This window comes from Oncorhynchus keta, chromosome 14 (genome assembly GCF_023373465.1).
Source record: "Oncorhynchus keta strain PuntledgeMale-10-30-2019 chromosome 14, Oket_V2, whole genome shotgun sequence".
In the NCBI taxonomy this organism is placed as follows: domain Eukaryota; kingdom Metazoa; phylum Chordata; class Actinopteri; order Salmoniformes; family Salmonidae; genus Oncorhynchus; species Oncorhynchus keta.
The window spans coordinates 13575691-13589719 of NC_068434.1; the positions used below are offsets into that span (position 1 = coordinate 13575691).

General features: G+C 41.6%; 1 protein-coding gene across 1 annotated transcript in view; it reads right to left on the reverse strand.

Annotated features, from left to right (window-relative positions):
• The window catches only part of LOC118370864 (semaphorin-6A-like), a 115683-nt gene extending 102426 nt beyond the window's left edge, over nt 1–13257 (reverse strand). Inside the window, exon 1 of the mRNA XM_052461123.1 lies at nt 12895–13257. The gene's annotated coding sequence lies outside the window, so the exon portion shown is untranslated. The remainder of the gene's footprint in view (nt 1–12894) is intronic.
• Nucleotides 13258–14029: the final 772 nt, after the last annotated feature.

The window sequence follows — 14029 nt, forward strand, 5'->3', positions numbered from 1 at the left end:
CCAGAGCCCTGGTTCACAAACCTAGCCCATGCCCTACCCATTAGATACCAGAGCCCTGGCTCACAAACCTAGCCCATGCCCTACCCATTAGATACCAGAGCCCTGGCTCACAAACCCAGCCCATGACCTACCCATTAGATACCAGAGCCCTGGCTCACAAACCTAGCCCATGACCTACCCATTAGATACCAGAGCCCTGGCTCACAAACCTAGCCCATGCCCTACCCATTAGATACCAGAGCGCTGGCTCACAAACCCAGCCCATGCCCTACCCCTTAGATACCAGAGCCCTGGCTCACAAACCCAGCCCATGCCCTATCCATTAGATACCAGAGCCCTGGCTCACAAACCTAGCCCATGCCCTACCCATTAGATACCAGAGCCCTGGCTCACAAACCCAGCCCATGCCCTATCCATTAGATACCAGAGCCCTGGCTCACAAACCTAGCCCATGCCCTACCCATTAGATACCAGAGCGCTGGCTCACAAACCTAGCCCATGACCTACCCATTAGATACCAGAGCGCTGGCTCACAAACCTAGCCCATGACCTACCCATTAGATACCAGAGCCCTGGCTCACAAACCCAGCCCATGCCCTATCCATTAGATACCAGAGCCCTGGCTCACAAACCTAGCCCATGCCCTACCACCCAGAGGGCACGTAAACACAACAGCAACAACAACTGTTTTATAACTGGGTTCGTCTTAAGTTTCAACCATCACAATGCCATAAAAGCCTTGTGTTGTCACTGGCTTTATTTGGCATCTAGTTGAACTTGAGAGCCCAACTCTAGAAACTAAAGAATGGAGTTCTATATCCATGTAATCCAATACAAAGGTATATTTATTTTTTGGTGAATATTTTCAAGTAAAACTTGAAGTTGCTTTTTCAATTGTATGTTAGGCTTTCGTTTCCTAACTCAAGTCTTCTGTATAATGATCTGCTCTTGGGCCTATTTCAATGTTATTGTCTTCTAGGGAAAGGCCGTTCTCATGACAACCCACATGACGATGAAAAAACATAATTGTCTATCTGAACAACTCATGAGTTCCTAGGTCAAAGCTTTTGGCTCTGGGGGAGTGAGAAGGCACAGGACAAACAGGGCTATTAATGCTTTCATTGATTAGTATCTCAGTGTCAGCTCAATAACCTCCAGATGTAATACAATGCATCCAAGTGAATAAATAATCATTACTAATGGCTATAAAAAGCACCCTGGATTTGACTAACATTCTATTGGGAACAATCAATATTCCTCCAACCGAAGTACATATGCCTCCTACCTACACAAATTACTCATCATACAAAAGAAATGTACAAGACTAGCCACCTCCTCTAATTACCTGGGTCCATCTGCACCTTTGTTTAAGAAACTCAATATCTTGTCTATTTACGATGTTAATGTACGGCAATTATGAACTTTCATCTACAAATACCCCTACCTCCCAGATAGTTTACCTAAACCCTTCAATGGATTCTTCCAGCTTAACTCTGAAATCCATCTACACTACTGGTCAAAAGTTTTAGAACACCTACTCATTCAAGGGTTTCACAGACAGTATCACCAGCAAAGCACCCCCACACCATAACACCTCCTCCTCCATGCTTTATAGTGGGAAATACACATGGGGACACCCGTTCACCCCCACACCATAACACCTCCTCCTCCATGCTTTATAGTGGGAAATACACATGGGGACACCCGTTCACCCCCACACCATAACACCTCCTCCTCCATGCTTTATAGTGGGAAATACACATGGGGACACCCGTTCACCCCCACACCATAACACCTCCTCCTCCATGCTTTATAGTGGGAAATACACATGGGGACACCCGTTCACCCCCACACCATAACACCTCCTCCTCCATGCTTTATAGTGGGAAATACACATGGGGACACCCGTTCACCCCCACACCATAACACCTCCTCCTCCATGCTTTATAGTGGGAAATACACATGGGGACACCCGTTCACCCCCACACCATAACACCTCCTCCTCCATGCTTTATAGTGGGAAATACACATGGGGACACCCGTTCACCCCCACACCATAACACCTCCTCCTCCATGCTTTATAGTGGGAAATACACATGGGGACACCCGTTCACCCCCACACCATAACACCTCCTCCTCCATGCTTTATAGTGGGAAATACACATGGGGACACCCGTTCACCCCCACACCATAACACCTCCTCCTCCATGCTTTATAGTGGGAAATACACATGGGGACACCCGTTCACCCCCACACCATCACACCTCCTCCTCCATGCTTTATAGTGGGAAATACACATGGGGACACCCGTTCACCCACACGGCGTCTCACAAAGACATGGCGGTTGGAACCAAAAAAAATCAAATTTGGACTCCAGACTAAAGAACAAATTTCCACCAGTCTAATGTCAATTGCTTGTGTTTCTTGGCCCAAGCAGATCTCTTCTTCTTATTGGTGTCCTTTATTAGTGGTTTCTTTACAGCAATTCGACCATGAAGGCTTGATTCACACAGTCTCCTCTGAACAGTTGATGTTGAGATGTGTCTGTTACTTGAACTCTGTGAAGCATTTATTTAGGCGGCAATTCTTGAGGCTGGTAACTCTAATGAACTTATCCTCTGCGGCAGAGGAAACTCTGGGTCATCCATTCCTGTGGTGGTCCTCATGAGAGCCAGTTTCATCATAGCACTTTATGGTTTTTGCAACTGTACTTGAAGAAAAAGTTATTGAAATTTTACTCATTGACTGACGTTCATGTCTTAAAGTAATGATGGACTGTTGTTTCTCTTTGCTTCTTTGAGATGTTCTTGTCATAATATGGACTTGGTCTTTTACCAAATAGGGATATCTTCTGTATACCACCACCTTGTCACAACACAACTGATTGGCTCAAACACATTAAGAAAAGAAATTCCACAAATTAACTTTTAAGAAGGCACACCTGTTAATTGAAATGCAATTCAGGTGACTACCTCATGAAGCTGGTTGAGAGAATGTCAAGAGTGTGCAAAGCTGTCCTCAAGGCAAAGGTTGGCTACTTTGAAGAATCTCAAATATAAAATATATTTAGATTTGTTTAACACTTTATTTGGTTACTACATGATTCCATATGTGTTATTTTATCGTTTCAATGTCTCCACTATTGTTCTACAATGTAGAAAATAGTAAAAATAAAGAAAATCCCTTGAATGAGTTGGTGTTCTAAAACTTTTGACCAGTAGTGTACATAACACAAGACACTGTGATAACCCCCCACTGCCACACCTCACATAGTCAATTCTTTATCAGATAAAGAGGTACCATACTCTGGAATTCATATCTTCACATTGCCAAAACATCATCATCCCTAAATAACTTCAAGCGAAGACTGAGGATCAGACTGTAAGTAATCTCCTCCATGAAGACTAACTCTCCCACACACATTTGCACACACACACACACACACACACACACACACACACACACACACACACACACACACACACACACACACACACACACACACACACACACACACACACACACACACACACACACACACATTTAAACAAAACAAATAGTTTGTGATTACTGATTAAATTAATTTATACATTTATAATTAGTAGGTTTGGTTTTCTGTTTTAACAAACCTTTTTTCAATCTGTATAGTTGTTTATCACTTGCTTTTTTTGGTGCAAATAAATGTAACTAAACAAAAACTAAATTAAACTTAAACAAGCACTCTTCAAATTCAATATGGTGGCAAGGAGAATTAGAGACTAAAACTGTTGGGAAAGACTAGAGGCATGCGCCGTTCACATGTCCATTCAGGAAATATTGTAGACCGATGCAGAGGTAGTATTTACTCTAGCAATTAGTCCAGCATTACAGCCATGGAAATGGCCGTGATGCAGTAGTAACTGTCTGCACAGCCTTAGGGGAAAGCAATGAGCACTCGAATAGAAAGTCACGTCTTATTATACTCATGGTGGAGGTGAGACATATGGGGTCCTGTAATTAGACTGGTGGTTGGCTGTTACTCTCCAGCAAACACAACCATTCCTAAGAGATACTGTAGCTGATTTTCCTGAGATAGAGTAGCTACATCTAGGTGAGACTTCTAGGATGATATCAGATGTAAAGCAGATGACTTCCAGAAAATAATGAGAAGGAGCATCAAACTATTGGAAATCAGGAACTCAATTAATCTGCTTTCGTGGAATGACATGGAGTGACAACATGGCCAACTCTTACACCAATCATTGGCTAATTCCTTCAATGATCAAAACAATATTTTGGAAGTGAAAACCTTGATTCAACATCACGTCACCTTAAATACAGTGTCCGTTATCTTTGACCATTCATTTACCAATGTCTCAGCCACAGTCATGAGCAGCCAGCCTGTGGAACAAAAGGCCACATTAAGCCATTCACCTGTTAGTGTGAGAAATTAGTGACTGCACAACGGCGCCACTATTTAACAGCAACGACCCATCTTATCTGCAGAGGCTGCATGAAATGGTGTTTGCTTTAGATAACATCTCCCTATATGAACCATGCAGGGGAATTTAGCTAGCTAGCTAGCTGGCACTGGGACACAAACCCAGTATGGACGCAGGCAGGCTGCACCTCAGAGGGACATAAACCCTCACAGCACCCTGAAGGGAGTGGTAGAGAGAGGTACTGTTCTCCAGAAGCAACAATACAAGAGGATTCTTCTCTTATGTAGGTCAGATGATGAACAGGAGCTGTGCTGTACTACCTGGAGATCATCTCCTCCCTTCCTCTCGGGTTACCTTGAATTAGCTCAACATGCTATAATCAGCTGACAGGGGAGCCCACCGTAACCTAAGAGAGGGTGACTAATGAATTGCTGATGGTCATTCTTCCTAATTCACAAGCTACTTAAAATGGACTGTCATTGAGGAACCTGTTTCAACTGTTATATAAACAGCATGGGGAAGAAAACAAATGACAGAATGCTCGGTCTACCAGATTATCTGACTGTTTCTGAAGTCAAACCATATTCCCTCTGACTGCTAGATCAGTAGACTACCCACAGGGCCATGCATCTTAATACTGTCTCCAAACCCAATTAAATCAGCTAGCGTTGAATTGTCTTAGCAGCATTATCAATAAAGAGCAGATTTGTCGGTTGTACACAGGATGTAAAGACATGAATGAAACATGCAGCGCGACTAATAAAATTAGAATTGAGACAATGAACACATCACTATGCATGAAGCAATACAGCATCCGCTGCCATACATTTAATCAGGGCTGGCCAAGGAACCTAGCTGTTCCTCTCTTGGATGAGTGAAACGTGAGCGAGGGGGCATTGTGTGGCCTCTGTGAGAGTGATGATAAGTGTTCCCAGCCCACCGCTCCACATGAGATGACGGACAGGCAGGAACTAGTGCTGAAACACTGGGGGCCTTGTGGTCATGCGCTTCTACTATCAGTCACATGACCACGCCACATGGCTGCAATTTGTTCACTAGATATGTCATAAATGTACACACAGAGGTATTACTGTTCACTTTTTAGTCCTGATTGGAGGGGGGTTCAGGCGGTTCTCTTAATGTAGTCCACCAACAACTGTGCCCTAATAGTAAGACCTGTTTTCCCCCAGATTTGAGGGATGGTGAATACATTTCTTTGTGGTGTATATTTTTTCTTGTATGTCTTTAGTAACATTGTTGGTAGACTAAATTATGTTTTGCAATATTAGCATTGAAAAATCTATTTGTCAATTACTTTTACAAATATATCTTCACATAAGGACAGGCTGCTGTAGAAACATGTAGTCCAATTGTACAACTGGTAAATTGCTGAGATTGCTTTCATATGGGTAAACTTCGAAATATGGAAATACCTCATAGAGCACTATTGCAAATACTCTGTCATTGTCTGAAAGTTGACATGACTTGGGAGGGCATTACAAATGACATCTGATGTATTAAATAACACTTACTAACCACCGGTGTGCTTTATTAAGCTTTTGAGATAGACCTGGCCTTTGGGAGTAACATCAATCACATATCACTTTGCACAAGGTGCATTTCTCCACACAAATATCAATACCTACAACAGACGGGTGGGTTATTGAACCGTGGAGCAGAACTTGCGGTTTGGCTTAGAATCAAAGGATTAATGACAACATATAAACTATATTTCTGTTCCAAATTGTATTGAAAACATAAATAGATTTGAACAATGAGCACTTGTTGACTCTTAAATACATCGTTGCAGTTGTTGGTTAGCTAGCTATCAAATGTTTTGCAATATTAGCATTGACATGACATCAGTCAAAACCCCTCAAAACAAGACATGATACCAATAACAAGATCCAACGGGCTGAAATGAGCCACCTGCGATTCCCAACATGGCAGCTTCTTGTCATTGTTGGTACCTATGTGATCGTCCAGAATGATAACACAATTCTACCCCATCGACGCACGAACATCCTTTTCATTATGTTGTCAGCTAACCCTTCTAGAGTCCAGCAGCCCTGCACCCACACCAGTCACCTGCACTGGAGAATGATAACAAGATGATGTCACTGAGTCTACAAACATATCACTTCAAAGCCATAAAACATCTACATAGGTAAGTTGAGCAAACAGCCCATTTCTCATGGTATGATTCCCTCCAGAAAGGTCACCCAGATGAGAGAATTGCAGCATCTAAATCACCCTCAGCTTGGATTTCAGCCCAATGGCACTGACAATGACAAGGTTCTTTCTTCTTAATGTGGCCCACATGAAAGGCCGTGAAGAAAGTCCCATGATTAGAGACTGATTTTCCCACTAGACACTAGTTTCACTGAAAATACCCACTGGCAAGGTGTAATGTGATGAAGCACAGCAACAATATGGCCACATTAAATCATTACAAGACAGCAGAGATTACAGACTCCTTTGGGAGGTACAACATGACCAAGAAAGACCATCTTAGAGGAATTCAAAAATAAATGTTCAACACATCAACTCAACATACTGATTGTAAAAATACATTTTATAATGGAAAGTGGTCTCAAAATTCCCCAACATCCACTTAAAAAAAAAAGGTTACAACATCAGTCTCTCCAAACACATTCTATGTAACAGTGGAAGCCAATTCTATCTCTGAGTCACCCATTGTAAACAAAGGACAATAAGGCTTGTTTGGTTTACAGTAGACATAGCTTCAGCCTCTTAAGTGAAGGACACATGATTCCAGGTATGAACTCCACTGGAAAACCCTCCTTACATTTGATTCATCCTTCTACAGAGGGAGCATACTGCTTTGAGATGAAATTGCAAACCATTTTGCCTCTTCAAGCACACACCCAGGTAGAGAGGCTGCTCCGAGTGCTGCCCTGCAATCTCTCCTGGCCTTCTCCAGGCACCCCAACACCATCTCAGACCCTGAAACTATGGCAACCGAACAAGAGAGCAGCCTCCATGATTAATAGATGAGAAATGCTGTGCCAATCGCGGTGGGCCTGGGGAGGGGGACAGATGTACACCCCTCTCTGTGATTCACCGCCACACAACGCGGCACGGAAGGAGGAAAGAGGGCCTTGCGACGCAGGCAACATGCACCCCTGCAACACAGGGTCATGGAACACCCGCTCAACACAGGGTCATGGAACACCCCCTCAACACAGGGTCATGGAACATCCCCTCCACACAGGGTCATGGAACACCCCCTCAACAAAGAATCATGGAACACCCCCTCAAAGAAGAGTCATGGAACACCCCTTCAACAAAGAGTCATGGAACACCCCTTCAACAAAGAATCATGGAACACCCCTTCAACAAAGAATCATGGAACACCCCTTCAACAAAGAGTCATGGAACACCTCCTCAAAGAAGAGTCATGGAACACCCCCTCAACAAAGAATCATGGAACACCCCCCCAACAAAGAGTCATGGAACACCCCTTCAACAAAGAGTCATGGAACACCTCCTCAAAGAAGAGTTATGGAACACCCCCTCAACAAAGAATCATGGAACACCCCCCCAACAAAGAGTCATGGAACACCCCCTCAACAAAGGTCATGGAACACCCCCTCAACAAAGAATCATGGAACACCCCCTCAACACAGGGTCATGGAACACCCCCTCAACAAAGAGTCATGGAACACCCCCCCAACAAAGAGTCATGGAACACCCCCTCAACAAAAGTCATGGAACACCCCCTCAACAAAGAGTCATGGAACACCCCCTCAACACAGGGTCATGGAACACCCCCTCAACAAAAGTCATGGAACACCCCCTCAACAAAGAGTCATGGAACACCCCCTCAACACAGGGTCATGGAACACCCCCTCAACAAAGAGTCATGGAACACCCCCTCAACAAAGAGTCATGGAACACCTCCTCAACAAAGAGTCATGGAACACCCTCTCAACACAGGGTCATGGAACACCCCCTCAACACAGGGTCATGGAACACCCCCTCAACACAGGGTCATGGAACACCCCCTCAACAAAGAGTAATTGAACACCCGCAGAACAGGTTGCTGTAGAACCATGTAGTTCTAAATGAGCATCAATGCATACTTCATGGGCAGCCAATGAGAGCTGACTACAACCGGAAGAAGCCAATGAGCTAACCATAACTGGAAGCCACAGTTGTTCATAATGAGTGTTCACAGCGAGCAGCATTTGTGACTCATGGCCACTTACCTGTATAAGTACAGTACACATTCAAGACATTTAACTATTTACATACCAAATGCTATGTAATGTCTGGCATCACATTAGACCCTTATCAACACTTGTCTATCTAAGACAGTTTCTAGTTTGTTTGCAGAAAATAAAACCCCATTGCAGAGACAGGTGTATCATCTCTGATAACATCTATGATGCAAGCAGTTTGACTACGTCAACTCTCCTCTCATTACAATTTCATTTAATACATTTCCATAAACAAAGTCTTGCCAAAGAGCAACAGTGAACATGCCAACAGACAGTCTGCCAATTCAGCCATTGACTTAAGAGGTTCTGTCCAAAAGCTTCATACTGTAAGCCTTTGGCTGTTCTGGCGCTAAAAATGCCCTCAATTATGTTAATTTAATGAGTCTAAGGAAAGGGAATTTTACACAAGGCCTACTAATTAAAAAAAATATATAGTGTATTGAGAGCCTGGGGAGTTAATGCAAGGTGAGAAACAGAGGCTAAGCTACAACAGCAACGATGTTAACAAATCAGTACACTTGAAATGAGGCGTAATGTACAGAACAGAATGAACCATATGTCCCACAACCAAATACATTTCATTTAATTCATTATTGTCAGATCAATGGTCAGGTTTTTAATATAATGGGATGCGATTTCACCTTAGAGTGGAGCTTTCCCACAAAACATGATGTCATGATATTTGCAATAAGGGGACTGATGAGCGGAAGAGAACCTTCTCTAAATGTCATGCAGCTTCTGAACACCAGCACGCTCTTGGTTTCATCTGAGTATGACACCATTCTATTATGGGGGTGGTTGGAGGATGCTAGGTGTTTATCATTTTCTATCAGCAGGAGGCACACAGAGAGATGCTCATGGAAAATTAGTTTTTGAAGAAAATATCCCCACAGACGCACAAAATTAGAATTTTCCATTTGGCAAAAAGGTGAAAGGCGCTAGAGCGAAAACCGGTTAATGTTCACATCGAAACATAGCCTATATCCTACATATGAGATGTAATTTCCCCACAGGATTATGGTATTAAAATGTATATGATTCTGCTATCAATGGACTACTAATGGAGCACGAATAAAATGCAATGAAAGCTGTTTTTTAAATGATTGAACCATAATTTACAACTACAATGCTCTAATATACTGTGTGTACATATATATATATATATCATAAATAAATCACATTTTGATGAGTGTGAGGATTGTAATGCTCTCATACACTCTAATTGATTACAATGAATTCTAAATCACACTGGATAAACATGAATTAAACATGCAATCATAAAATATGCATAAATACACAATTCTACTCGACCTACCGCATTGACACTGAATTTGAATCAATGATTAACATGGCCTCGCTTTGCGTAATTGAGTGCAATTCATTTCACATAGGCACGCCATTTATCAATTATTCAATACCAAGCACGTCTATCTGTCCTTGACTGACAAATGTAAATACCAACTTACACCCCTGCACAGTGTATACAAGCACACCAGTGTGACAAATCCACATCAGTCACACACAATGCCAACCTCATTGCTATTGTTAGGAAGCTGCAGATCAAATGCTCCACAGAGCATTGCTCCAAACAGTGGTTACCCACAATGCATGTTGATGTTTTGTGTTTCCCCTTTTTTCTGCGTGACAAAAAAAACTATGCTTTCTCCAAAGGTAGTTAGTCACACAGTGACAGGCACACATGTACACATACATCAATAGCAGTATGATCTGCTTTTCGTGTATATCTTGTAAACAGTCTAGCATTTATGGCAAGTGTTTCAAAATGGCTCCAGGATTATTGCGCACCACTGTAGCAATACTGGATTGTATTCCACACACGGATAGCCCACCTACAGTATCTCATCTCATCTTAACTGTTAGACCTTATCTCCATGGGCTAGTGAAGAGGATGGAAATGCATCAAATATTTTTTAGAGTGATTTCATGAAATAATGTATTGTATACTTTTTTCCTATCAATGTGTTTTTACAAGACACTCTCATCTTAAAAGTAATTCCCTCAAATATCATATATTACTGTAAAAAAAAAAAAAAAAAAAATATATATATATATATATATATATATATATATATATATATTTGTTCACAGGCATTTAGCCCTATTCCTTATGGTTTTGATGTTATCAACACAGGCCATGGAGCATCTATACACATTGAGAAACATCCCTTGACTAGAGTCCTTTTGCAAGTACAGCAAGCCAGACGTCTTCAAACTGGTTGAAGAGAGGGAGAAATGGCTGAGAGAGCCGAGGTGTTAGCAGCCCTGGGTGTTGCATGGGGCCTCTGTACTGCACCTAAACACAGCTTTCAGTATATCACTGTAAAAAGTGAGATGGCACTGTTGTTCATCTGAGGTGCTTTTATTGAATGGTGTGATCTAACGTTATGTTTTGGTCATTTTTTTTAATTTAATGAATGCTTCTAAATTGCTTTCGACACCTCATGCGCATGCCCATTGTATAGCGGTTGGGGCAATATAGCATTGGGGGCAATCAGAAGAGTTAGAGGCATGGCTTATTGGGGGCGTGGCTTTCAATTTGTTCTTTTTGGCCATCCCTGAGAGTGAATGTCATTCCAGTTAATGTGTTCTGTTGTATTCATCATACAAGATTAAACGCAAGGTTTCCATTGATACAATGATCATCATTTGGTTACAATATTGTGGTCAATAAATGTGACTGACTGGCTCAAATTGGTCTTATATAGCAAAATTTGAAATGACTAAGCTTGTAATTTATGTGAAGTAGTGACCTGTGACATATGCCTAGTTTCCTGAAATGCGTCACAAATATGAATGTTTTTTGTAAAGATTGTGTTTGGAGGTATTATTTAATGTTAATGAACAAACTTTTATGATTTACAGGGAATTTATTTATTTGCTTGTAACCCAATTTAAGAATTTTGGAAACGTCAAAGAGAAATTTCAACATGGAGCAAAATGAAAAAAAAAAAGTGTTATATTAACATGAAATATTCTGTTATATTTATGTTATATATTAGGTTGAACAAAGGGGGAAAAGTCATTATGTTGCACCAGCCATATCCCTTTCTAAAGGAAATACATTACATGTAAAACATATTTGATAACACGTGTGCCCAATGGAGCAATTACAGCAGTGACCCGCCCTGAAATGGCCTTTAAAGCCTGGAGTCACTCAACAAACCCTGTGTGGACAATCCTCACTCCTCTTCACTCTCTCTCTCTCTCTCTCTCTCTCTCTCTCTCTCTCTCTCTCTCTCTCTCTCTCTCTCTCTCTCTCTCTCTCTCTCTCTCTCTCTCTCTCTCTCTCTCTCTCTCTCTCTCTCTCTCTCTCTCTCTCTCTCTCTCTCTCTCTCTCTCTCTCTCTCTGTGCTAGCGAGTGTGTGAGAGAGAAGTGATGTAACTACAACCATATTACACCAGTTAAGACATTTCAGTCTCTGAATTGTGGGTAGATAAAAATGAAACGAAATTAATGAAATAGCTACAATTAACTCCACAGCCATAAATAATGTATGATTCGTGTTGAAGACAGATAAAAGCCTATAGATTGAAATAGCGTATTTTCCACCTGGAAAGACACAGGTGAAATATTCGTTTTGCCAACACTGAACATTGAAATGCCTGTCTGTCTTCTCACACATGAGAATTGCATCTCTACATTACGCTACCATGGAGGGGCCAACAACGAAGGGCAGTGCAAATTATCCAAGTAGTTTATAATGCTGAGTCCTGTAGCCTATCAGTTCACAGCACACTAAAAGCAACGGAGAGTTAGTCTCCATAAAGTCTCCATTCAGACGTTGAAATTATAAACGCTTTCATCACCTGGGGAAATTGTCGAAGAGTTGTCTATAATAACATATAGGCTAATTTCTGAAGCTTTGCAAGCACGCAGTAATTCTAAATGCAATGGAATGGACCTGATCCAGCTTGGATAAATACGCGTAAATACGTATTTACGCACAAACATCTCATATTTAAATTGCCAAAATAACTATTATCTTTACGAAATAATTGTACATTTCTCCAATGAATTGTTATTCATTAACTGCAACAGAAATAAATAATTATAAAGTTACTGAAGTGACGTATAGTTAGTTACCTTGTTGCAGGCGCCTAGGTGTGCACTTGTCCTAGTAGTGATTGGGAAAACATTATAGCCATAGGTTCCAAATAAATAGATTACTATTATGCACATACAAAGTTAGAGAATAAAAATACAATACCTTCAGCTCATGAATGGAAATGCCTTGGGGTAAATGTATCGTTCGTCCTTTTATTAATCCATTCAAAATAATGTTCCTAAAGCAGCTCAGACAATGATCATTTCGAAAAAACAATGCGAAACGCTACTTTTCTAAACCTCTTGAGATTTTTTTTTGTTACATGCCGCGCTTGTAGCCTACACAACTCTTCAAATCGGAATATCCATCGGAAATCCACTTGAAACCCAGCGGTTTTAAAAACTCCTTTGAGAAAACTGAGCAAGGCAAACTGGAATCCAATAACTAACAATTGAGGGTTCCGAACCATTCGTGGAAAGCCAACTCAGTCCCGCTACAAAAGCTGCAGGTCATCCTATTTCGAGATGAAGCCTTCTTACTAGTGCACAGCGATCCCAGCTGTCACCCGCTACACACAGGGAGGAGCTATACGCCCTAGACTGGAGTGTGCTAGTGAAACAGGATCTTTTGTTTCATGGGTGCCACTTTATGGACGACTGTATTTTTAGAATTTACATTGGTATGTAAATACACAATTCGAAAATACACAATTCCAAAAATAAACCACTATAGGCTAAATGGCTAAATATAATGATTGTGTAAGCTGTATTATTAGTTTAAAAGAGAAACAACAACATTTAATCCATATGGAAAAGTGAACCCTTTCTGGCTCACACACAAAGTGTCAGAAACAATATTGGGGTGACAATGATGATGCCCACAGTTACGCATTGGTACCCCTATTGCTTTGAGCCCAGCCAATGCGAAAGGGAATGAATGCAACCAGGTTCAAAGCCTCTCTTGTCTTCATCAATGGGAGACCCCACTCCGGTGGTCCCATCCTCTCCAGCCACTGCACAGTGTTTATAATCGCCCTTCAGTCGGTTCCACATAACACAGAAGCCGATCAGTTTTGGGCCCCTTATCAGAATAACAGCAAATCTTGCTGAAGTTGCAGCTACTTTTGTTTGGAGTCTTCTACACATAAAAAAAACAGGTTATACTCTGGATGGAAGCAAGGCACATTGAAATCAGGCTGACCATCTGCAACCAGAGGCTTACACTCTAAGAAGGACAAGGATTCATAATGGCTCATGCTCAGCATGGGAGTTGTTTGCTTTATGTAGGCTAATAACAG